The sequence below is a fragment of the Podarcis cretensis genome (assembly GCF_951804945.1).
Source record: "Podarcis cretensis genome assembly, chromosome: 6".
In the NCBI taxonomy this organism is placed as follows: domain Eukaryota; kingdom Metazoa; phylum Chordata; class Lepidosauria; order Squamata; family Lacertidae; genus Podarcis; species Podarcis cretensis.
The window spans coordinates 64,662,756-64,689,787 of record NC_137175.1 but is presented as its reverse complement, the minus strand read 5'-3'; the positions used below and the strand labels follow the sequence as shown (position 1 = coordinate 64,689,787).

Sequence of the window (27,032 nt, the reverse complement as noted above, 5' to 3'; positions counted from 1 at the left end):
ATGAGCAGATAACAGCAAAGGTTGCTAGGTTCATAGCAGGGATAATCAGAATGAGGGCCACGAACTGACAGCTGATTCAGGACTTTAAATTGTGCTCTTATATCAAATTTCCTTTTCTGCATATACTGTAATGTTTTACTGTTGCTATGGCCATTGGCTAATGCGAATAAAGTTTTATCCTATATAGCAAGGAGGCGCTCCACAGGCTTAAATGTTTCTGTGGGTAAACCTGAGGAGATCCTGGTTATGCGGCAGTAATGTCCGAAAACGAAACTTCCCCCCTTAGCCTCACCAGGAGAGGAGTCCAAGAGCTTTCCAACAAGCTTACGTCCAGCGTGAATTCATAGCCACACATCGGTTTCCATCTGGCAGCTGTCACTAAAAGTACTTCAGATCACCTGCCAAGAAACTGCAAAGGGTGTTTCTTCCCCATATGGACCTTTGTGCTTTAAACTTTACTTTCATAATTTGCCAGGCTCCTGGCTGGAACTCCCTTTTTATGGAGCTCATTTGGCTCCATAAATATGGTGCGCAATACCAATCAGCCAATCGCAAATGAGGTATGGTAGGAGCTGGAAAGGGCGCAGAAAATCACATATGCATTAACTCTTAGACTGTGCTACTTTAGCAGTCACTCTGCATGCCTTAAGGCTGATCTGCTGCCCCATGTGCTGTGGAGGACTCTGCCCCATTGCCATTGGTGAGGTAATGTTCAGCTGCCAATCTGGTTAGTTTCCAGGTTGCGGAGAAGTTGCTGTCTATTCCTTTCCTTCAGGCAGCAAAATATAGTATGATCAGCCTTGGCTGCTGGTTTCTGGGGGATAAATCTAATTTCTAAATGCTCCCTGTCCCTAGGCAGTCTGTCTCTGAATACCAGCAACCTTAGGCTTACATTCTCTATAGATTTTCCAGAGGTTATCTTGCTGGCCACTAGTGGAGACTAGATGGATCCTTGACCTGAACCAAAGGTCACTTACGTTCTTTGGACTCCTTGGCATCATGAAGCAACAAGTTTGCCTTGGATGTCGTTTGCTTCTCAGGATATCCTTCACAAAGGGTGTTTCTGGTTTATTGGTTGGTGGAGTCTATCCAAGTTGGGCTTTACAGGTAAGATTTTTGCTTGGATATGTGCTGCATTCATCATGTGGTGGTGCAGTCATGAGCTTCTTTTCCACACGCACCTCTTTTTTGGCAAAACATAAGTGGCCACACTCTAGCAGCTTCTACTTGCCCATCCTGTGGTTCTGAAAGCCACCCAAAGTCTCAGAAAGCCACTCCATGTCCTTGCACTTAGAGACGGCAACCCATAAGCCACAAATTTCTGTGTTTTTGGCTAGTGAAGGGGGCCATGTCAGAATGTCCTCCCCTGATTCTTTTGCCACACGTAAAAACAGCTTACAGGAAGCGGAGCTGATTCCGGGTTCAACAACTCTGGTCCGAGTAAGCAATGAGTGAACTCTTCTTTATCACAGGTATCTCTTGTGGTGTGGCTTGTTCTGGTATACCAAATTCTGCTACCCCACATCAACCAACATAGAATAGTTTAAATGAGATCCAAAGTACTATTTCAGATTTTAGAATCCAAAAGAGATGAATTTCAGCAAAGCAGGGCAAATTTCAAGAGCCCTGATCTCAGATATATTCAATATTAAATTGCTCAAAGCAGTGCAGGTGCATTTGTAGTGGTTAGTTGTTTTTTTTAAAAAAAACACCTTATGTGAAATCACATGTGATCCAAACCATCAGGATGGTAGTGCTTGTTCTCTCATTTCCCTTAATGATGCCCATGCCAAAGCGAAAGCCATTGACACTTTCCTGGCAAACCGCAGAGAATGACTTCCTTAATGGTCCAACTGAGAGTATGTGGAGGAGTGAAGAATATGGGTGGTATGTGTTTGCATGACAGGAGAAGCTGAAGTCTTTCATTTACCCGAAGAACAGAGTCTACATGGGAATCAGAAGTTCCAGATTCTCCTAACCAGATAAGCCACCAAAATGGCTCAATCGAAGCTTCTGACAAAAAAAAAAAAGAGTTGACAATCAAAGCAGTCTTAACTACTCAGTTTCTGCAGACCTGTCTTATTTCCTTGTCATGCAATGCAACACCTATAAATAACAATACAACTGGAGGAAATTGGAGCATGCCTTATGTAATGTAATATAATTGAGGGGAGGTTTCATCCAGTTATTCAGATTCCGGGCCAAACGACACTTTATACAGAAATGTGCACAGCGAAACTCCCAACAGCTGCTTGGCAAAGGAAGTGATTTGAAGCGGGGAAGTAGCCTGTTGGTGGGTGTGGGTTGCCGAGGTTAATATTACCTTAGTCAGCTGCTTTTATTCTGAAATCCAACCCCCCCAAAGCTGTTCTCCTCCAATGGGGTTCTAAAAACATATCTGCCAAAGTGTGGAATCCCACCAATGGTGGGGGATGGAAGAGGCTGGAGAGAAGTTATGGTGGGCAAGGAAAGGGTTAAGGGCCCTACACTGCTTTTGCACTCTAAATTCCCCCCTCCGCAAGCTGCTTTTCCTATTTAAAAAATAGACATGCATTTGGGTGCAATGTTTTGTTTGGCCCAGAGTTTACAGTGCAGGTATTCATAGTGCAAAGTGGAGCTGGGTCATGCTGGGATGGTAGTGGGCTGCCAACTGTGCAGGTTATATCCATGGAGGGACCAATCATGGACATGTGCTAATGCAATGAAGGCATAAAGAAACAACCTAACCTTGACTCTTGGATGTTCCAAGCCAAGATTATTTCTCATGGGAGCTTTCTGCAACTTGCTCATTCATATGTTCCTATCTTGCCTTTCTATTTCAAATTGCAGTGCCCAAGGCCACAAATATCAAAATTTAACTCAAAACGTAACCCACACAAAGGGAGCAGCAAAGAAAATTTGGGAAGCAGGAGCTATAAATTCAAAGAAGACTCACCTGGCTGAAAGAATTGTCAGAACAGAGGCGTCTTTAGCTGTCATCAAAACATAAACAGGGAGGGACATGATCGATCATCTGCAGCAGGGAGTTTCACATCCTGGGTACCACAACAGAGGACACCTTTCTGCACATTCACCTGTGCAAAATGGGCTCCTCTGAAAGTGGCAGTGGGACACTGAGAAGGATTTCGGAGACTGAGATTCTAAATGAGCAGGCAATAATATGGAGAGGACATGGCCCTTTCAATTGCAGGATAAGCAGCCTCATAACTAACCTGCTTAAGTCTAATTAGTGCACGAAGGACTTAAGACAATTGAATAAACTGTCCTGCCAGGCTTAGCTCACCTTGGGAGGGACTAGCTAATGAAGCCACTGTTCCCCTCCAGTCTCCCTTAGAAGCTCAGTGGGCGAAGAGGCTAAACAGGTTGCTCCAGCTTAGCTGCATGACTTTCACAAGCCATTCAGGTGTTCCTATATCAATAATTTAGGAACTTTCACCACTGTAACTAGGCCACGTTTTACTGCCTGTGCGACTTTTTATGAATGCTGTATGGAAAAGCAAATGAATCTGACCTTTGGAGAGTTTGTAAGTAAACCATTTTAAACTTACCAGACACAAGATTTACCCACCCGGGAAGAATGGCAGATGAAAGTGATGGACTATATGGAACTGGCGGAAATGACTGGCAGAATCCGAGACCAAGGTGAAGAGTTGGTGGAAGAAGATTGGAAAAAATTTAAAGTTTATCTACAGAAACATTGTAAAATTAAGCAATGTTAGAAGGTTGTTGGAATGAAGTAATGTGGTTTTAGCAGAAATGATATAAAGGGTTAGGTTAAAATTGATCTTTTTAATTGGTGAAAGACGAGAATTACAGTATATTAAGATAAATTATTAGGATAAAAACAAAGCTGGAAAGGATTTGCTGAAACATCTAATTGAACTAGAATACAAAAAAGGGAGTTGTGAGGAGGTCAAGGGAATAAGCAAAGGAAAGAAAGTTATGTAAAGGTCTGATCTGTTTTTTTAATCAATTGTGTGTATTTTTTCTGTTTTTTATTTTTCTTTTTTTCTTTTTTCTTTTTTGTATCTTTGTAATCTTTAAAATTTGAATAAATACTATTTTTTTAAAAAAAATAAACTTACCAAATGTGTGATTTTTTTTATGCTAAGGGAAGAGGGAAGTTTTGGAACTCACAATGGCGTATTTTAAAGGACTAACTACCTATATTTCCATGCTTTACTTTATTGCTTATGTTATGATTCTCTCACCAAAGATTACTTGCCCCAAACTAAGATCTTAGCATCCAGGAATTCTCCTTTTTATACCTATTTTTTCCCTTGCCACCAACAGAAGTATTGTGGGTCCAAGCAGTTTAGGTCTTTGAAGATAAGCAGCCTTTTGAACTGAGCCTGGAAATGGTGGAGCTACTATAAGAGGAAAGTTGCGTAAATTAAATAAAAAGAACCCTGGTTACTTGTGAAGCTGTTTGTGCCTGTTGTATCATGCAGCGTTCACATAATGGAAGTGTGTGGGAGACCTGCGAGCACTCCAGTTTTAATTGTAGGAAGCATGCATTGGAGAGAATACATGCAAGGCCTCTAGGGAATAAGTTTGACAAGAAGAAATAAAAAGCAGAGGAGAAGTTCAAAACTGGTGGGGATTTCTGTATCCTCCAACATTCTGCCGATCAAAATCGGGACTCATATCTTTCGCTACCATGCTCCTGTGTGAGCCAGCTGGGGCTGCCCTACCCCAGCCCCTGACTGGCAGCAGCTCCCTCAGCAAGCACCAAACCGGCACCTCCAGCTCCTCCTCCTCCTCCTCATCTTCACTGGCTTTTTTCTCCTCCTTCAGCAGGGGTGGCGTCTGGAGGAGGTGGCGTAGCCTCTGGGCCTGGTCTGCACCAACGGCAGCTCCCCCTCCATGGGTTCCAGCTCGGGTGCCTTCTTTAGTGTGAAAGACACATCTTTTAGTGCCGAACTCACATGGGAGCCAGCTGACTCATGCAAGAGCTCAGCACCGAAAATGGGACATCCAAGCCGAAGCCAGGGTAGCTTCTGTCATTCCAGGGTGTCCCAGTCGAATCGGGACTGTTGACGGGAATGGATTTCAAAATGGTGCAGGAGGCAGAAATGGAACTGTTGACGTCCCCTGTTATATTATGAGAATTATCCCAGAGGGTCGCTAATTATACTAGCACAACTGCCATCTCCAGAACAAAACAGCCATGAGAGCTGCATTTGCTGAATGACGAGTAGCAATTGACCAGCAACTTGACTTAGTGGTTTCAAGTATGGGCAAACACCAATTCCCCCGCAAGCGGAGTGCTTGCTGAGGTCATTTTGTCTGGATAATTTACTCACGGCTTTGCAGTCCTGATGGGGGGAGAAAACCTCCATGTATTTACAAAACTGAGGCCAGGCAGAGGTGTTACATTTTATATATATGAGAAGAGGTATATGTATTTTCAGAAAGAAATTTTAAGAGAGTGATTAGCAATTGCAACTTTTTGTGGGAAGTGAAAAAGAGAGGGGATGCACAGGTACAAAACCTGAGTCCTTAGATGGCTTATGCCACCCTTTGTATAACCGTAAGAATCACACATGCTTCATTAAGCTAGGTAGACTAACAGAAGAGGTGCATTAAAAGTGAAAAAGCTTCTTGGGTGTCAAAGCAAGAGCCATCTGTTTGAGCTCTGTGGGCGGGGTGGAGGGGGAAATAGTAAATTGTGTAAGGGAAGCTGTTTGAACAGTAACCATGTCAAGAATAAATTGAGCAAAGTTCCTTGTCATTTATAAACTGGGCTTCTAAAAAAAAAAAATCAACTACTGCTCAGGAGGGAACAGTATTGTTTGTTTGTTACTATATTATGTATTTTTGTGCTTTTATAATGTAAACTGCCCTGGGATCCTTGGATGAAAGGCGGTATAGAAATGAAAGAAAGAAAACTAAACTGGTTTTCCAAGCTATTTTGGGAAGTTGTTTGCATCCGCTCGATGGGAGAGCCTCAAAATGCTCTTGAAATTTATGCAAATTGTGTGTGGTTTGCATAAAACAAATATACTGTGATAATAAATCTCATGCTTTCTGATGTTCTTCTTACTTCTAACTCAAGAAAGGTGAAGCCATCAGCAATTCCAAGGATAGTTCCCCTGTCCAAACATTAGGTTTCTCTTGTCCATATAAATTATGCAAGTTCAGAATTTGCATTGTTTGTCTTATTTTTCAGAACTTATTCTACAATTTTGACTGTTGTGCATAACTTATTCTGGTTTTTCTAGTTGCAGAACAGACAAGGAGCTGTTCATGGCACTGAAGCCCTACCTCAGCTCCTGGGACTCTTGTTCAGCCACCTCTGTTTACACACTTCCAAGCATATCTTATCTTCCCAGCCATCAGGGCTAGGGTTTTGTTTCAGTTTTAAATGCAAGTTGAGATTTATCAGCCTGCGGTGTGGTGCAGAAGTCGAGTGCCAAATCAGAAACCAAGCAGATTCAGCATTCAAATTCCACAAAGCCATAAACCTCACTGGGTGACCTTCAAAAAATCACTATCTCTCAGCCTGACCTACCTTGCAGGGTTATTGTGAATATAAGGTTGTGGGGAACCATGTACACTTTCCTAAACTCCTTGGAGGAAAGGCAGGATAGAAAAGAAGAAAAAACAAACACTTCTTCTGCACTCCTGTAGAACTGCCGAGTGCATAGCAGCCCTGCATAATATACCCTCTATTCCCATAGGCTAAAGGCATCTGTTTTGAGTTTCAAGGATGGGGAAGAAAAGTCGTCTGGTGTTCACATCCTGTGCTTCATTTCCAAAAATTAGAGTGAGTGACCAAGCTTGGAAGTTGCCCCTTCAGCAAATCTCAGGTATGATGCCTAACTGTGGTTGATTTGTAGTAGTGAAAGGGCTCTGACTGTGAATTATGATATGCCATTCTGCTGTATTATGATTGATTGATTGATTGATTGATTTTAGCATCTTTATGACTATCTGCCATTTAGGGTTGGTGGGTTGTTATTTTTTGCTGTGTACACCGAATTCATGGTGAAACAGTTGCTATATTTTAGAAATAAAACAGACACACATCAGTTCAGCATGTGGGCAAACGCATTCTCATCCGTGTCGTTGCTCCGTGTCACCAAAGCGACCTGGCTCGTTCCTAGTGGCCCTTGCACTTTTGGCACTGCAGATTGGTGGAATTGCAGGCTTATTTACAGGCAGCAGAAAGATGCAATGATCCCGAGCAAGAGGATACCTTTCCTTCTGGGTTGTGTCATCCTGGTGTGTGCTAAAGGCACTCAGTCAGGAACTTGGGAAGCTTTTAGGTGGACCATAGTTAGAAGTATATTCTTACTAAACTGGATCAGTTCATACCATCCTAGACATTCAATGTATGAAAAGAGCACTAGACCTCTAGCTCCACTGTGGCCTCCTAAAAACAAAAGCATGTCAACATACTTATTCACTAGCAATGTGTCAATTATGGCATGGGTTTCAACGGGTAGGAGAGGATATATTAATTGCAACTTATCCCTCCAGGCTCCCACGTGTGTGGGTTGAACAGTTTCAAAATTCCATCCTTGCTGGCAGCAGAATTAAAAGGAATTAGGCTGTAAAGCCTTGCTTCGAGCAAGTCCAGCTAATGAAGTAAGCTGGTTTCCCCCCTTCTTACCCCGCTTAACAAAGAATCAGGCAACAGCTTGTAAAGTAAGTTTAAAAGTAAGATTTACTTACTTTATAATTATGCATTGGTTCACAACAATGGCAGCAGTAAAAACTATGCAGTCAAAATACTTATATTTACAGTATAACCAGCTTCAGGCATGGGCCTAAAGCTGGAGCAGGCGGAGGCATGTCTGTATCCAATGCTGGTCAAAGGAAGAGAGAGGGGAACAGGAAGTACTATATGCTCCTTCCATTCTAGGAGAGGAGGGGAAATGACATCACACAGAGCCCTCTCTACCAGTTGTATTTCTGTGGTTTGACCAGCTGCCTATCAGCAATGCAGCTCTGTGGACTTAGCCCCTTCTCATGCTAACTAGCAAGACACAACACAGCACACACAGATACAACCCAGCCATCTCCCACTTTTGTGGACTGCTCAACATAAGAGTTAAAAATAGAAACTAGAACATCAAGCTGCCCAAACCTTAATCACCATGGCCAAGAGGATCTGGTCCATCATATTATATTCTTCAGGGCTTTTGTGAATCAGGCTAATTCAGGGGTGAGGAAACTATGGCTTGAATCTTTAAGCCTTGCTTCATGTCCCCATTAAACTGTGCCCCCAAACCACTATCTGCTCCAAGAGGGAATGTCACTGAAATACACTCGGAGTCCTGTAGTGATTTCGTGCTCTTTATTGCAGCTTGTAAAAAAGTGAATCAATTGCCCCCCAAAACCTCAGGCTTTTATAGACATTATTTACACAATGAGTCCTGGCTGATTGGCTGATTCTGCTTCCCTCCTAGAGCCTGATTGGTCTTTTCCTGCAGGCCAATCAGTTGATGCATTCTAGGATCCTACTTGCCCATTGTTCTAGGATCCAAGCTTAGTACAGTGGTACCTCGGGATGCGAACAGGATCCGTTCCGGAGCCCGTTCGCATCCCGAAGCAAACGTAACCCGTGTCCGCACGTCTGCGCATGCGTGGGTTACATTTCGGCGCTTCTGCGCATGCGCATGACGTCATTTTAATAGTCTGCGCATGCACGTGCGGCGAAACCCGGAAGTAACGCACTCCGTTACTTCTGGCTCGCCACAGAGCGCAACCTGAAAATGCTTAACCCGAAGCATATTCATCCTGAGGTATGACTGTACATAACAGTCACGTTGGCAGAGGAGCCGATAATGGAAACCAGTTTAGTAACAGTGATGACTGCAAACCAGTGTTTCTTTTTCCTATTTTCACTGTGAGCCAAATTCATTCAGACTTCACGCCTGTTCTGTTTCCAGAAGTATTTGAGCAAGCAATTGTTGCATTCCTAGATACCTATAAAAAGCATGAAGCATATTTTAGATTTGTAGATCAAACACTGGCATGAGAGTCTTCAGAAGTGTCTTGTAGTGTACAGAGGTGAACAAGAGTTCATATTTATTCATTCACACACACACACACATCTGTATGCTGCTGTGTAGATGTTAATGGGAAGGCTCCATTTCTTAGAATCATAGAACCATACTATTGTAGAGTCGGAAGGAATCCTGAGGCTCATCTAGTCCAACTTCCTGCAATGCAGGAATATGCAGCTGTCCCAAACGGGGATCAAACCTGCAACCAGTGCTTTTTTTCCTGGGGGGACACAGGGGTCCGCATACCCCTGAGCACTTTGTGACTCTAAGTTTGGCCTCATTGAGGGGCAGTATTTCAATATGAGTAGGAAAATGAGAGTACCCCTCAACATTTTTTAAGGGAAAGAAATCACCAAAAAAAAATCTGCAACCTTGGTATTCTTAGCTAGTTTACCAGAGAAATGGGCAGTCAGTGTGGGAGGGCTAAAAAGAAATGGGATGTCCCAGATGGGCTGTTGATGACACTATCCATTCTGGCCAACAGAAACTTGCTATCTTCTTTCCTTCATTGATCTTAGATTTCCACAGTCAGTAAACTGCAGGCCTGTCATTTTGCAGAAGGAAATTTTTCAACTCGTGTTGAGCAGTGTGCACTAGTGGAAGCAGCAGCAACAGCTCCCTTCTTCATGAGGCCTGGAAACCCTCTTTTGTTCTGTGAGAAATGACGCTTGTGGGGGGTTGGGGTAGAGAAAAACTGCTAGAAGATAATCAGGTCTGAGGAAATGTATGTGAGGTTTCCGTGCTATTTGGGCGACCCCTTTCTTAGGTTATGTCCTGGCTTGCCTAATGAATCAAGCAAGCAATTAGAAATGAACTATTTGACTAACAGAAAAGTGGTATTAAATATACAAGATGCAAAGGTGCAACTTGGTTTTGAAGCAAGATGCGTCTCTGAAAGCTCACTCTTGAAGTCTTGACGTATTAGATACCTACAGAGTACAAGGGAGCTGTTATTTATTTTCTTTACTGGGGACAATGAGTTCTGTCTGTTTCTCTTCCTGTTTCATGGGTTATTCCTCCCCACCTACCTGCAAAAAAAAACCCTCCTTACTGATGCAATTGCTGCCAGCCCAGTTTCTTCCACGCCATGAGTTCTCGACTATATCCCGTGTTGCAGTCACCGTACTGCATCCTTCCTGTTGTTGACTCTACAGCTTTGCCCCAACCGCACAGTTTCCCTCTTTTAGACACGTCACGGCAGCGTAAAAGCCTTGTGCTCCACTCCTATATAAACACGTCCATACAAAAGAAGAAAGCATGGATATTTTCTGCAGGGTCCCAGAGAGGAAATTAAATACAGGCCACCCCGCCCTCCAATGTTGGGGCTTGCTCTATTCTTTTTTAGTGTCTAGGTTGCAATATCAATTTTTTTCAAATTCAACCAATACAAAATATTTTCAACAGCACCGTTATTTTTATTTATTTTTACATCTCAGCCTCACAAAGCAACCCAGGGTGAAGCAACCCAGGGTGGTTATTTTATTTATTTTAATAATAAAAAAGTAAAGTTACACTATGCCATGCAATTATTTATTCTTATATTTATAACCTATCTTTTCCTCCAAGGAGCTCAAACTGGTGTACAAAATTCTCACTCTCCCCATTTTACCATCACAACCACCCTGTGAGGTGAGCTAGCAGGGGCTGGCCCAAAGTCACTCAGTAAGTGAGCTTCAAGGCTCAGTGAGGATTCAAACCCTCATCTCCCAGGTCCTAACCCAACACTCTAACCAGTACACTACACTGTCCAGTTACCACACTACTGGTTATTAGCATTTGTATCTTTCCTGCAGTGTCCTAGGCATGGAAGCAGCCCAATCCATGCCCAGTAGCCCTGCGGTTCACAAGAAACAGAAGTCAGGAAAACATAGGAATTTATTACACTTTCCCTTCCATTCTCACATTGCCCACAGTAACCCTGGCTCATGCAAAATCCTGAAATCAATAACTACAGCTTGATGGTAAATAAATAATCCGTAACCAAGTTGTTGCTGGACATTTCCAGCGGCTATGACCTCACTGGATTTCCAAGGAATAAGTATCGTCATGGCATAGCTTGAATAAAATGCCCCAAGGACATTTTGTTTGCTTGGCAATGCACGGGAGCTGCTGCCAGGAGCTTCACTGCCCAGGAAGGAAGCCTTGCTAGAGGGGGAATGCTGCCTTTACTCGAAGGGCATATTGAGCAATGGGGAGCTGTCAGGGCGAGAACAAGTTGGACCCCTCTTAGAACATAACTGGCTGTGCACAGGGTGAGAAGTAGAAAGCCAAGGGGGTAATTAAGGGGTGTGCATAATGGGTCACTCCAGAATGTTGTTTTTTGGCAGGTGCATTTTGCACAATGTAGTTGATGCAATAATAGTGCATCAGCAGTGGGTTTATACTGGACTGTCCACACATCATTTCTCTTCATAATTTGTTCTGCGATGCTTCTACGATGTTACTGCATTGTTGCTGTCTGGAGGTGCAGTCTTGAACTATAGCGCTATGTTCTCCTAGTGGCACAGCAGTAACTAGCATAGCTTGCAAAGCTAAGCAGGGTCCAGTATGGTTTCCAATTGGATGGGGAACTGCATGTTGAGGTTCCTGCAATGCATGGGATCGGATTAGATGATCCTCTGGGTCCCTTCCAACTCTACAATACTACCATTCTATGAAAAGCAGGCCAAAAAGTTTAAAAACAAAACCAAACCCAAAACCAGAGCATGTGTGGTAACAAAAAGTTACGGAATTTCAGCGACAAGTTATGGGATATGCACTGACTGGAACAGAAGCCATGCGATTACTCCAAAACAATTTCAGATGCAAACAGCACTGAAACTGGGATTGCATTTGACTGGCCTGATACCATCATGAGCACATATAATCAGGAATAAAAAAATATTTCTTCAGAGGCCCTAGAATTTCAGCAAGAAGCTACGCAACAGGTGCTGATGGAAATGAAGCAGTATGTCTATCTTGAAACTTTAGCAGGCTCAAACGGTGTTGAAAGTGGGGTTTCCTATAGCCATCATGAGCATAAATAATCATACATGTGCATTATAAAGGATACCTAGATAGGCGCTAAGGTTTATGGCAGGGGGGTTGGGGTGAGCAACTGAGGCCAACAGGCTAGACCCAAGCCCCCAGACTGATATTATCTTTCTCTCTGCAGACTGGCAGACTGACTGAACCAGAAAGATCTTGCAGCAATAATTGCTGTAATATTCTGGAAGAGAAACCAGCTCTCAAGCATTACAAATGCCTATTAAAATAACGAGACATCTGGCAACCTGCAGAGTCTTGGTTTCTATTGCAGGGGGAGCACGCTGGAGCTGCTGCGTCCTTTCTTCTCCTCGCTGGGCTTGCATGCGGATTCTTGGCCAAGCGTAGAGAGTGGATCACACAGCTGGGAAAATGCAACCCTCTTCGCCTGTTTGGCTGCTCCTGAGCCATGTGGCTGAACATGAGAGCACGGGCAGTTGGCCAGCTGCTTTCCTCAAAGTCTGGGTCAAGGCAGTCCACTGGGGAGGCTTGTTTACGCCGTGAACTGCCATCGCTTGCAGAGTGATGGGGAGCAACCAGTCCAGGGCGCTCCGCAGTGTAATTTCTGCTGCTTGTTTGTTTACCCTCTGCGCTGCTTATGAGGGAGGACCACCGCACTGAGCTTGGCGACTAAGCCCTGTGGTCAGCATGCACGCAAGAACCTGCAGAGCAAGGGGTGGAAAAGGTCACGGCATATGAGGGGCTGGGAGGGGCCCTGCAAGGCTGCCATCAGGGTCGTTGCCAGGAATCCAAAGGGTTTGACCCGTTTAGGCCTGCACAGTTTGCTCTCTCCTCCCTTAGCTGAGCAGCATCTCAACAGGCCAGTTGTATAGTGTTGCTTCAGTGGCTGTGGTGTAAACAAAGGCTTGTGCTGCAGCAACTAAAGCAGCATTTTTGTGCAAGACAACTCAGACCCTACAACTCGACCCCTCGGTCACTGGATACTTCCCCTTACTAGTCACTTAGCATTGCAGTTGTAATGCTATCTTACTTATATCTCCCTAGAAACTCAAGGCAAGGCTCCAAAGGGCCATAGTTCAGGGACAGAGTAGCTACTTTGCATGCAAAACGGTCTCAAGTTCAATCCTCACTATCTCCCAATACGGCTGGGGAGGATTCCTGCCTCGAATCAGCCACTGCCAGTCTGATGGTATTGAACGCTGGTCTGACTTGGTGAAAGGCATTTCCCTGTGTCCCCCCACTTTATCCACCCAAGAACCCTGTGAAATAGGTCAGGCTGAGAGTGCGTCTGGCCCAGCAAGTTACATACATAGCTGAGTGGTGATGAACGGTGCCGTGTCTATTGAAAGGGCAAGGCAAAAGAATGTGTTAGTCTTGTTTTGGTCTGCACATCACTGCAATATCTGCGAATGTTGAAATAAGATGCTGAAATAAGTTTTGAAATGAGATTCACCTGCCAGGATGGCTGGATTCTGCACATGAATTGGGAGTGGGGGAGACATCTTGTTCTTCAGTTCAGGCAGTGAAATGCTTTGGGCTGACTGGACTCCCTCTCTCCGGTTGTTCTCATTAGAGTGCATCGAAGACGTGAAAAATTGAACTGGGTGGAATTTGTCATTCTGTGAAATTCTCAGAAGGATGAATCCTTCGAGCTGGGAGAGGTTTGGCCCAGTGCTGATGCATAGGGAGAGCTGTCTCCTCCCACCAGGGCTGGGCCCCCCAAAATTGAAGGGGGAAGGAGCTAGATGGAAAACAGGACAAAGCTTCTGCACCTTTAATAGTTATCCAGAAGGGATTTCGGCAGATGTGTGTCGTCTTCATTCACATGGCCGTCCTAAATCTGCACCTTTAATGCAGCAGAATAGAAGACAAGAGCAACCAGGCTGGATGCGGATAATTTTACTGACAAAATGTTGGACGGCAGCGCACACACACAGGGCCATTGCATAAGCGGAGTTAAGGCTGCAATCCTAACTCCGCTTACCTGGGAATGTTGTTGTTGTTGTTTAGTCGTTTAGTCGTGTCCGACTCTTCGTGAGCCCATGGACCAGAGCACGCCAGACACTCCTGTCTTCCACTGCCTCCCACAGTTTGGTCAAACTCATGCTGGTAGCTTCGAGAACACTGTCCAACCATCTCGTCCTCTGTCGTCCCCTTCTTCTTGTGCCTTCAATCTTTCCCAACTTCAGGGTCTTTTCCAGGGAGTCTTCTCTTCTCCTGAGGTGGCCAAAGTATTGGAGCCTCAGCTTCAGGATCTGTCCTTCCAGTGAGCACTCAGGGCTGATTTCCTTAAGAATGGAGAGGTTTGATCTTCTCGCAGTCCATGGGACTCTCATGAGTCTCCAATAAGTCCCACTGAATTCAGTAGCAGTTGAATTCTGAGCAGGCATGTTAGGATTGCAACCCAAGTGCATCTTTGCATAGATGCAAGGTAAATGCCATATCTCAGGGGTATGCCCAGCGGCCGGATCCGGCCCAGTTGCCTTCTCAATCTTGCCCATAAACAGTCCAGGAATCAGCGTGTTTTTACATGAGTAGAACGTGTGCTTTTATTTAAAATGCATGTCTGGGTTATTTGTGGGGCATAGGAATTCATTCATTACCCCCCCCCCAAAAAAAAGTATAGTCTGGCCCCACCACGTGGTCTCAGGGACTGTGGACCTGCTCACAGCTGAAAAAGGTTGCTGACCCCTGCCATATCTAACTTGGTCCTCGTGGAAGGTTGGTGAGGAGCATAAACTGACAGCTTTCAACAGAACGAAGCTTTCATAAGTGCTTGCAGTATTTTGGCCTCTGCGATCTGCACCGCTTTGCAACCTCCAATTGCCATTGAAGCCTTTGCTTATAATTGGCCTCTGCAGAAAGAGAGAGGGGAGAAACCACAGCAGATACTCGGAAAAGGTTGCTCAGGAACTTAATGAGGCAAGAGCAAGACTGACTTGGCAGAAGCAGAGTCTCTGCTTTTCCTGGAAGGGAGTGACTGTACAAAGCTGAAGCAAACCTGCACTTCCTGGTATGTTTTTCAAGGACAAAAAACGGTTGGGTATTTTGGTTGTCCCGATCAGGCAGGCAAAAAAAGGAAAGAAAGTTAAACTATAACAGGCAGTTAGTTATTGCCACTTCCTTAATTCCTTTGGCACCCAAAGTGTCCGCCGTTAAAGAGAAAGGAGCTAAAAATGGCACTGTTGTTTGCAGTGATATTTTGTTCTCCACTATCCACAATCTGGGGTGGAGCCTGGATTATATGATTTAATTCCAAGTTGTAGCTTGCAAAATTTTCATCCTTCTTTTTTAAGCAGAATGTTTATTCATGTTCCTGAAAGGTCATCTGGTACAGTGTTTCAAGTAGAGGTCTTGGCCCATTGAACAATATCCTTTTACATCCCACAAGTGGCACCCATTGGAGACAAGGCATTCCTCTTGTGCTGCTCGCTGGTCCACACTTTTTAGCTGCTGAAGCCTTGGGAAAAAGTAACACAGTTTTGCACAAAGGCTGATAGAATATCCTTGTCCTCTGCCATTTGATATTTTTCCCCTGTGGTGATCTTGACACAAAATGTTTCTCGTGAACTGCAGCCACCTTCCAACGTGTTTTGAAAAGGGCTGGGTGCTGTTTGTCTGTGTCAGCCCCCACGTCCACCTAGATTATCAAGGCAAACAAAACAACATGGGAAACTGCTGCTCAAAAGGCCTGCTGGGATGGGGAAAGGAGGCAAGAGCATTTTTTTTTGCCTGTGTGGAATGAGGACATCTTTGAGTCGCGCAGGACAAAGAGTGTGTTGCTCACTCCTGCCAAAGCAACTTTCTGACGTCTGGATGAAGCTTTAAAGTTTTCAGAAGAGAAACGGCAGGGAAATCGAGAGAGATACTGTAAAGTGCAGCAAGGCCCAAAGTATGTTTGCTCAGGTGCAAGTTCCTGCTGAGCTCAACAAGACTTCCTCCCGGGTTGGTGTGCATAGGATTGAAGCGTTGATTTTTGCAAAGTGCTTTATTATCCTGCTTGTGTTTTCCCTCCTCCTAATAGCCTCCTACATTAGGTAAAAATCGTTGCTCTCATTTCACAGATGGGAACTGAAATGGAAAATCACTTGCTCAGGACTCCCACTATGCTGCCCTGAACCCCCATCCCTCTAAACCTATGTCCTGGGTAAGGTAGCCGAGTGAAAAAGAGAGCTGGGCTCCCTGCACCTTCGGTAGTTGTGTAGAAGAGGGAATTTCACCAGGTGCAATTCCCTCTTTTGCGCTGCCTTGTCCTCTTTTTCACCTGCCCACCCTAGTCGAGGACTGGGATCTCTGGCTCAAGTGAAACCTCCTAGGGCTGATTCCCCTTCCATCGCCCCATGAGGTGTGCTAGGATGTTGCTGAAGGGCTGGAAGCAGACGCTGTGCCTTTAAGATCACACCCACGTCATACAATTAAAGCACATGACTTTCTCCAGAGACCCCCCAGGAGCTAGAGTTTGCCTCTCATAGAGCTTTCACAACCAACACTCTCAACATAATATGGTTCCCAGGATTATATGCATCGTATGCAAGTAACCTAACTGTTTTAAGACAGAATTTCACCTGAACTGGCCTCTACCCAGAAACGGAACAGGAGTCCTCCAAGCATCCTTTTTAAAATTATGATTATTTGTGCTTATGATCTTCTTTCAATACTGTTTGTGCCTGCAGACGTTTTGGGGTGATCATACGACTTCATTTCCAATCAGTGCAGACCCTGCAACTTCCTTCGGAAGTTCCATAACTTTTCTTGCCACAATGTTCTGAGTCTCAGGGGTTTTTGTTTTTCTCTTTGTCGTCCTACATTTATTGTGCTGCAACTCCTCCGGACAGCAAAATGTGGTAGGATTGAGGAAGCGTCGCATAACAACTGATAAAGCAGAATAAATTTGCCACTAATGCACTGTTGTTGTGTCAAGAAGAGTTGAAGAATACACCCACAATAAAACACAAGCATGGCTTCTACTTTGGAGATAAGACACACTTTCCTTTTTCTGTGTCTCTCTGTGTGGGGGAGAGACAGAGAAAGATAGAGAGACCTTGCAGCTGCTCATTTGAGTGGGGGGAGATTGCTAGAAGCCATATTCACCTTTCTGCCCCCAACTCATGTCCAGGGCTTAACTTAAGCCAGGACTGCTTGCCATAGCTAATCTCCTTGGCCAGAGGATTTGCTTTCATGAGCTCTGGCAAGGAGCACTAGTTAAATGAAACCCATATACTCAAGGTTTGCAGCTTCACAACAGCCAGAAATGTTGCCCTTGTTGCTTCCTCTGCCTACTGTGAAAGCCTGCTACACCTGTTGAATTTTTGCCTGCTCTGAAAAGCACAAGAGCTCTAAAGTTGGCAATTCTAGTGGATGGCACCAGCACTGCTCAGGCCCCCCTCCCCGGCCTTAGCTGCTGCCTTACTCTTATCACTGCTACTTAATACAGCGTCAAAAATGTCTGATCTTTGGGGTCAGATTACCTATGGCAGCAGATGTTTTGCCGGGATTTGAGCCAAGTGCCTGGTCTGGGAACACCAATCCTATAGTAGTGTGATGAAGCTAAGGAGGTCTGGACTGGATCCAGGTAACGGGTGGGAGATTTGCTAGGAAGCCATTCAAATTTCTAAAGCAAGAATAGGCTCGAGTGTGATCAATAAATAGTTATAGGGATGCAAGTCAATCTACTAAAATTCTCTCAGTCTAATGAAATATTCCTCCACCCCGGTTAATTGTGGCTTCCCCTCCCCAAGCCAGCCGGACAAATTCCCAGCTCTTCATGGCCTCGACCCCTGGCCCAGTAGGAAACACAGGAGTTTAGGATGTGGTCCAGCAGGGTAAAGCTGCTCCATGTGGGGACAAGCAGGTTTGGGCAAGGTGAAAGGATCCTCAGGCATGAACTCAACTACCTTGCTATCAGAGCCACAGAGGCATGGGAATAGCATGCTGGGCCCATCAAGGATCCAGGCTTCCTTCGCTCTGATGATGAAGATAGGTCTCCTGGTGGGAAAAGGGAGAGGGCCATTTCTGTGGTGGCCTCATAGCTTTGGGCCTTCCTGCGCTGGATCTGTGGTGGTCTCCCATGCTTCAAGCCTTTTGGAAGGCCCTAAAGACATACCTCTTCCATGTGGTTTGCTCATGATTTATTGTATTTTACAGCCCGGGCTGGGCTGTAGTCTATCACTTAGACTTATTATTGTGTGAACATGAGTTGCTATAATGAAACAATTGGAGGGGGGTAGTAATTGCACCTTATTCCTAGATCCCTCACTTTGGGGAAGCCTGTAGAAGCCCTTTTTTTGGTCAAAAGGGGGGGAACCTTCTCATTTTAAATGAGGATTGTTGATTTTTCTGCAGGTGCACAATTAGTGGGAATTTAATCAGTTTGGTGATTTACTGACTAAGATTTATTTAACTGAACCATAATGATGGCAACCCAGCAAAGCTTATCTTAATTGGCTAGCATCCAAGCAGCACCATTTTACAGTTTAAAAAGGCAGTGGAACAAGAGAAAGTCAGAAATTAAAAGTCCCCACCTACAGGAAACATATTCCCAAAAGTGTAAATCTGTTATTGAGCTTTTGGAGGCAGAGAGATGTTAGGAAACCTCTATTTCCCCTCACAGAGATATAGTACTGGTGTGTTACTTAGCAGTCAATCCCTCTTTCCAGGGAACTGTCGCTCTTTGAAGGAAACTCTCAGCACCCTTAACAAACCACAGCTCCCAGGAAGCCATGCTTAAAGGGGTATGTTGCTGCTATAAATATACAGTGCAGATGGGCCATGAAATCAAACTAATCATGCAACAATTCATATGGAAACATTAGAGCAATATAAAATCAAGCAATATCACTTCTACTCTTTCTGTGTTGAGTCATATGGAACAATGGTTTTGATTTGGTTTTCAGATTATTGCAGAAAAACAATGCCTTTGTAGAGCTGAAGTGGAAGCAACACATGAGAAGAGAGCAGTCAAGGCAATGGGGACCAGAGGACCTCTGATATTGCTGTGACATCACAGCAGATCAGGTAATGGCATCAAGAAGCAAGCGGCCTGTCCTTCTCCTGTCTCTTGCCCTGGTGTGGAAGTAAACATCATCACCTGCTAACTGCTGCTGATAAAAAGTATTTGTTGAAGGGAGGGCTACAGGGGTCAGCTGAAAAGTTGGCACCTCTGCAAGGAAGGTGTGATTTGCAAAGATGTCACAGATTGTGGAAGGGATTGCAAAAATAAAGTGATCCCTGGAGGTGGATGGGAATATAGGAAAGACAGACCCTTGTACTGATTTAAATAAAGATGTGGATGAGCAGATGGCACAAGTCATCTGTCCAAAAAATCTGTAAGGGTATGGATGTTGCATATTCTTGTTTTCAGAGCAAACATGTTTGTATTTTATCCCTTGACTGGTCAGACAGTTGAGCTTACTAAGTGCTAAGCACTCTGCAGCTGGGTAAAAGTCAGTCAAGTGTGCAAAGGGCAAGGGCTGAGGCTGGGGCAGGGTTGGTGCCTGTGGGACAAACAGCACAATCAGAGCTCACTCATAGGACTGCAGCCTAAAGAAACTTGCAAGGCATTCAAACAAGCCACCAAGATAGCTAAATTATTGGGGTTGGGTGGGGACGCATTGATTAAAAAAAAAGGCCCAGTGTGTTTTTTAAGGGCTTCCTTCCTACAGGATAGAAAACCAGTTGTGGATTTACAAACAGCTTCAACGTTTTCCCAAACGACAGGAAGACGTTCTTGTGTAGTTGCAACACTCTGGTTCTAACACCAAGGATCAGTGCTATTGCAAATTTAATCGCTGCACAGTTCTGCTCTCTCTGCTGTTGCCCATACACACTTCACTTCTAGATAATAGAATTCAAGTGCAACCAGTTTCTGAAAAGCATATCACAGGACAAATAACACAACCAACACTAAAAGGTAAAAAAACCCAGAAACTCAAACCTAAGAGCAATAAATACTGTATGTGATTTTTCAAAGCATAAAGATAAACACTCTGTGGTACAGCTCCATTTTTTGCAAGAGTAGCAACCTTAGGTACTTAAACTGTTTGTGCACCAATTTTGCACACATGAAAAAAAAATGTTACAAACAAATGAAAAGCTAAAACCGGCCATCCTGATATTATTGAAGCAAAACATTTGCAGTGCTTCCCCTACATCTCTAGTGCCATCTTGTGGCTATTTATTTTTTTTCATTCACAGACTAATAATTGTTGTCTTGAACATTAATGCCAACCCTAGTTTTTGTCTTTTACATATGTTCCTGATTCTTTCCAGATTGATCTGTTGAAATATTATGCTAATTACTGTGCACACACCCCTAGTTACTTAAGTTTTCCCCAGATTTGTCCCTAATGGGCACTTCATTCTAGGGAAGGGATTTGCAACATCAATAGGAGAAATCCAGTTACAAACGTTGAGCAATATTAAAATGATCTGCTGGATGGAGAGAGTTAGGAACAGCAGCCCTGTCTTGTTGACAGGGAGGGTGCTCCTCTCACAGAGCACACAGACACCATGGGAAATATGGCCAGCCTAGATCAACTACAAGTGATGTTGTGGGGCTCTGAAATGTGCATTCTGCAGGGGCAGGTGAGGTTGACTGGAATCTGCTGAATTACGACCTGAAGAGGTCCCAAAATCAATCCACACCAACCTAGAGCGGGGGTAAATTATGGATTCATCCCCTTGTGGAATCAGTTGGGGAGATTGCAAAAGAAACCTGCTTGGAGTTAAAAATTAAGGTAGATCTCCCAATATCACCTACTCCTGCTCCAGTTCCAGCTGGTCCAGGGCTTTAGAAATGGCAGAAGATCTATCTCTTTGCACCCAGTCCAGCCCCATTTAGGATTGCACTGTAAGGTACAACTAAACTGAACAAAGAGATGGAGAAAACAGTGCCACCAGCCACTCCCAAAGGAGATGCAACTCATCATACACCTTTTAACCTATATGATATATGTGTTTCCAGATGCCTATTTTGTCACATTCATACTTTATACCCTGATGTGTGTGTTGGGAGGAGCAGGCATCTGAAGGCGACAGGCTCATCTCAGCCCTCCCTTTGAACACCCCCCCCTTCCAATGTGCTTTGCAGCACTCAGAGGTTGAAGCAGATGGACCCTGGTGTAGTGGTTAGAGTGTTGGACTGGAACCTGGGAGGCCACAGGGTTCAAATCCCCACTCAGCCATGAAGGTTGCTGGGTGACCTTGGGCTAGTCACAGTCTCTCACTCAGCCTAGCCTACATTACATGGTGGTTGTCTGTCTGGTACAGCCAGGATTTATGTTAGGGGGGCAAGCTTTACGGGGGGGGGACGACAAACCTCAGTTAGTTAAGTATTTTTATTGATTTACTTGATGGGGGGCAGTTGACTTCCTCCCCCCTGGTTGTGAGGATAAAAAATGGAGAACCATGTATACTACATTGAGCGCCTTAGAAACAAAGGGAGGAAATTAATGCTATAACGGTGGTGGTGGTGATGATGATAATCATCATCATCATCATCATCATCTTAGAGAGCACACTAGTCAGAATGTCTAGACAAAAACAGAACAGCCATAAGATCTGTGGGCCTCCATCTAGCTACAAATAAGCCCAGTGCTGCCTAGTGTTTAAATTAAATAATGACACTTTTTGCATATCTCTCATCAGAAATAGTCTCCGGAACTATTTCAGGTTAAGAGATGCTGTTTCAGCCAGGAAGCTCATAGATGCAGGGCTTTTGGCCCTCCTAGTTTGTAACCTTCTTTAATTATAAAAGCATAATTTTCTAACTCTCACCCTCTTTCCTCCTCCTCCTCCTCCTCCTCCTCATCTTTGTCTTATTTATACCCCACCCATGTAGCTGGGTTTCCCCAACCACTCTGGGCAGCTTACAGCATATACACAGAACGAAATATATATAAAAACATAACAAACACCAGACATTAAGAACATCCCGACAAAAGCTGTTTATCAACCCAACGAGAAATAGTTCTACATTAAATCGTTCTCAGCCTTCTTTAAATTCTTTAAAGCTGGGGTGGACAACCTGAGGTACTACACTACAATGCCTATCATCCTTGACCACATGCCATGTTGGGTGAGACTGGTAGGAGTTGTAAGTCCAGAACATCGGGGGGGGGGGGGGCAAAGGGGGGGGGCAAAATCCCTGCTATAAAGCAAAGAAAAATTACACCTGCAATAGTTATATTCCTAATTTGTTGTTGTTGTTGTTTAGTCGTTTAGTCGTGTCCGACTCTTCGTGACCCCATGGACCAGAGAACTCCAGGCACTCCTGTCCTCCACTGCCCCCCGCAGCTTGGTCAGACTCATGCTGGTAACCTCGAAAACACTATCCAACCATCTCGTCCTCTGTCGCCCCCTTCTCCTTGTGCCCTCCATCTTTCCCAACATCAGGGTCTTCTCCAGGGAGTCTTCTCTTCTCATGAGGTGGCCAAAGTACTGGAGCCTCAGCTTCACAATCTGTCCTTCCAGTGAGCACTCAGGGCTGATTTCCTTCAGAATGGAGAGGTTTGATCTTCTTGCAGTCCATGGGACTCTCAAGAGTCTCCTCCAGCACCATAATTCAAATATTCCTAATATCATCAGTCTTATTAATGAACCTCTCACGTGTAGAGATCCACCCACCACCAGCACCACCCAAATCTATGTAGATTTCATATTTCACTGCATGATTTGCAGAAAAATTCTAACAGTTAAAGCTTCTTGGTGTGAAATTCCCAAGAGGAGGCAAAATGGGTGGAAGAAGTTGAATCACTGCAGGTGTTGTTGACAGGAAAGCCTCAAGTCGCTAGAGTGACGCTTTGTATTTTCAAGACAAAGAGAAAGTTCCAGAAGAAAGAAAGTAGAAACCTGAGGGAAATTTCACTTTAATCAAGGCAGCCTTGCCACATTGACAAGAGGAAACAACCTGCTTCAGGTGGTAATGGTGGAAGGAGGTACACTGGAATAGCTGTAGATGAAGGCAGGAGGAATTGAAATCTGAACAGTGCAGGGGAACTTTGTGAAGTGTTGGTTCTGGGGGAGTGCTCAGATTCCACTTCAGGCAGCAAAATACCTTGGGCTGGCATTGCATAAGTTTTGTGACAAAAGAGGGGAGAGTGCTGTTGTGCTCATGTCCTGCATTCAGGCTTCCCATAGGCATCTGATTGGCAATTGTGAGAACAGAATGCTGGACTAGATGGGCTCTAGCAGGGTTTCCCCCAAGTTCTCATGTTTATCTTATATAATTATTTATGTGAGCCATCTTGGAAGAATTAACTCTCAGGGTTCAGCATATCAGAACACCAGTCTCTGAGTCTGTCCCCCAAATCATTCTGAAACTTTGGTACTCGTGTTACAGAATAAGGATGGGACTTAACATCTCTGATTTTTTTCTTCTTGTTGTTGTCCATATGTGTTAGGAATGGGAAACGCTTTTCAAGAATTCTCTTGTATCAAGTATTTTCATTACTTCATCAAACCATTCCTCCATGGAAAGTGTCTGGCTGCATTTCCAGCAATCGTGTAATTGAAATTTTGCTGCTGTTGATAAAAGACCAGCAGGGTCCCTTTGTATTATTGGGATTTGTTCTCCTTGTAAGACTGTAACTGCAATCAAAGTATTCACATGTACTCTATTATACATGTGATGTATGCAGAGTTTATACTTTATATATTGTACAATCTGAGCCTAGTGTCTAATTACTTTCAGGTACGCCCACCATAAATTCTATAGGGATTTGTTTCAGGTGGGATATTTAGGAAGGAAGTGGCTGCTACTCAACTTTTTAATGGGTCCGTATATTTATAATAGTGGTCAATTCTGTAAACATGCCTACAGTTGATGACTTTTAAGTTCCATCTTCTTTTCTAGCCCCCCGTTATCATGCCCCAGATAACAAAATGACTTAGCCAGAGCACCATATTTTCAGCTTTAACTAACCAGTGGCTACCCACCAAGTCTTGATAAATAAATTTGCATTCTCAACTGCCAAGGTCTTGAGCCACCATGAAATCAGTAGAATGCAATGTTCTGGTCAAATTTCAAAGGAGCTATTCCAGTGTCTGGCACAATGTATCCTACTTCTCACTGCACCATAAAGCCTCTAATCTACATGCCTACTTATTTCCTCCTCCTCACCATCCCAAGCTGATGAAAATGATGTCAAACTTGGTCATGTGCCGGGCTTTTTTCATCCGGAACTCACCAGAACCCAGTTCCAGCACATCAGGTGGGCGCCATTGCCATTACTGTATAAGAGAACGAGGGAGGTGTTAATGGTGGACACACCTCTTTTTCTAGAAAAAATGTGAATAGATCTGCTATCCTCTGAAGTAACCACTATTATAAATACGTACATTTGGCAATCTTGAAGAGAAAAGAGAGCATCTTAGATCTGCAGAAGTATAAAAATTAGAAGATGGAAAGAATTAGGCTGTAGGACACACACACACACACACATTCTGGGATGGAGTCTGAAGCATAGTCAAGCATATAATAGAAGCAAATTTTAAAAAATGCATTTGTAATTTCAGTGAGACATTACAGGCAGCACTTGAAAGTAGCTCTTTAAAAAGCTGACGTATTGGAAATTTAACAATGAGTTGGGACGGATGCTTAACACGTGGGGGATTCCAAACATCTAAAATTAACTTGTGAAGCCAAGGGCTTAGAAAAATGTAAAGCTTTGAACAGAAATGGGAATGTTTTATTCCATACTCAGAATAAGAGAGATTCTGAGGTAATTTGGCTGTCTCCTCTGAAGTTCTAATGGACCTCTGTGCTTATTGTGTTGCATATAGCGCTTTAAAGAAAAGGGGCAGGGCAGAAATGGTCACATGATTACAGTGGGTCACAGGCCACAAAAGGGGTGAGAGCTGGACTGAGAACTGAGAGAGACATCCCCAGGCTAAAAGGTTGCTGGACCTTGCCTGAGAGCTGAGCCTGGGCTGGCAGATTGAGTTTTGTGGACATGGATCCGGGTTCAAAGCTAGCATTTTGCTGCCTGGCCTTGGCCAAACTGCTCTCTCTCTCTCTCTCTCTCTCTCCCTTCTTTTTCAAAATGGTAGTAACAGTCGCACAGGCTTGTTGCGAGTGCGACACAGTAAAGTCTGTGAAATGCTTGGCACATCATGAGGGTTATAGAAATGATAAGATCCACCCACCATGCTCTTGCAGTCTTATCTGCCGCACGCAGGGCTGATACTGCCTGGCAGGGCGGAGGCTGCTCCAGGGTGGAGATATCAGATGCATGTGCAATGTCTCAGTCCAGTGACAGACGTCAGGCGCAGCCTTGGAGGAGTTGCTTGCTTTGCAAGATTTTGGAGGGACTGCAGAACAATGAATGAAGGAAACAATGTGTGGATAGTCAAGTCCACACATATAAATCTGCCACTAACGCACTATCATTGTATGAGCAACACCTACCCCAAAAAATAAAATAAAAATGGCAGTCTCTCTGCTTCCCACCCTGTTGCTCCACCAGTTCCTTTGCTGAGTTTCCTTGTCGTGGCACCTTGGGAAATTGAGTTTAAAGGTGCCTGCAGTTGTGCTGGTGGTATTATTATTATTATTATTATTATTATTATTATTCCATTTGCATCCAGTGGGTGTTCATATGTGATAATTACTAGAATCCCACAGGTTGTGGCAGGAAAAAAAGTTACCCTCTCCTCCCTCCCTGCTGTAGCCTGGATGAAAAAACCCTCAGGAGGGGGCCCCTCTGTGTTGTATATTCTAGGGTTCACATACAGAGTGAGCTTAAGGCTTTCTGCTGTATTTTATCAGCCTATCTACCCATGTTCCACTTTGAATCACTCACTCACATGCACACACTTTGCAGAGATTTGGTGGCAACCTCTGTTTTGCATACATGATGTTCTGCTGCCATGGCTGGTTTTGCCTTCCATCTTGTCAGATCATTTGGCTGCTGTCCTGCAGATGGGCAGCTGCCAGCTCTGCTAATAAAGAAAAAGGAAAACCTGGCAACCATGCAAAAATATTACTGGTTTGACCTGATTTTCTTTTTAACATAATGCTTGGCTAATTGCTTCATGCCTTTTTAAGTGTTCCATGACTCAGAGATATTAAGCGCTTGCTTCGCAAAGCTGAAAAAGGGTCTGCTGTGCAGAGCATTCAACATTTTTACTCTAAATGCAAAAGTCCCTAGGGGGCCAAATGGAACCACCATTCTTCTGTAGGTATAATCAAGTGTTTGAACCCCCCTGTTTCAATAGCCTGCCTTATGAGAGTCGCTGCCTCTTTTCATGAGCTTTGCATTGTTTTGTTCTTTCCCCCAAAGCAAATAATAAAGACGAGAAGCATATCTCAAAAGTTTTCAGTGGAAAAAAATAATGTCAAAGGAAAGGAATGTGAATAATTTGAAAGGAAAGAAAGAGATAAATTAACCAATAAAATCCAGTACAATATAGTCTCGTTAATAATTTTTACATGTATTACTAATTGTATCACTTATGTACTTATATACTCTGTTGCATGCTCCATTGTACTGCTTTACGTTCTAGAATTGGAAGTCCTACTAAGAGCCTGCTGGGATCAGTCCTAAAGCCCCCCTCATCCAGCATTCAGCTTCCCACAGTGGTTGGCCAGATGTTTCACAGAAGGAGGCTGCTAGGAGGGCCTGAAGGCAGGGACCCTGCAAGGTACTTTGTCTCTTTCCTGCGCACACCTGCGCACACACACCTACCTCCATCTCCTTGAGGGTGGTCATGTTTCATACTTTACGGAGAATAATAATCCACTTTTTGAAGGGCTGTCAGAGGAAACACCTCTCTTTGAAGGTGTCCTCTGCTGCAAGGCCTTTCCAGTTCCAGTCCCAAGATCGGATTAAAGAAAAGGACTCTCAGAAGGGGAAATGGGGTCTGGAACCTACCTGTCAGCAGCCAGCATTTGGACAGTAGACAGAGCAAGCACACAGGTCACTGTCTTCCCCACTAGGGCGAGATGTATTTCTATGCAAATGATAGCAATTACAGTCGTACCTTGGATCCCAAATGCCTTGTGAGTCGAACGTTTTGGCTCCTGAACGCTGC

At 44.2% G+C, this 27,032-nt stretch overlaps 2 long non-coding RNA genes across 3 annotated transcripts in view; both read left to right on the top strand.

Annotated features, from left to right (window-relative positions):
• LOC307219112 overlaps window positions 1–26,655 on the top strand; it is a 38,000-nt gene extending 11,345 nt beyond the window's left edge. The window contains exons 3-5 of one of the 2 annotated variants that reach the window (XR_013840297.1): window positions 6,684–6,812; window positions 18,896–19,016; window positions 26,505–26,655. This is a non-coding gene — a long non-coding RNA (uncharacterized lncRNA). Of the gene's footprint in view, window positions 1–6,683; window positions 6,813–12,171; window positions 12,559–18,895; window positions 19,017–26,504 lie in introns of those variants that run through there. The other variant, XR_013840298.1, reaches the window with a different exon arrangement.
• LOC307219116 lies at window positions 1,064–6,036 on the top strand. The gene is made up of 2 exons (XR_013840303.1): window positions 1,064–1,107; window positions 4,798–6,036. It is a non-coding gene; the product is annotated as an uncharacterized lncRNA (long non-coding RNA).
• Window positions 26,656–27,032: the final 377 nt, after the last annotated feature.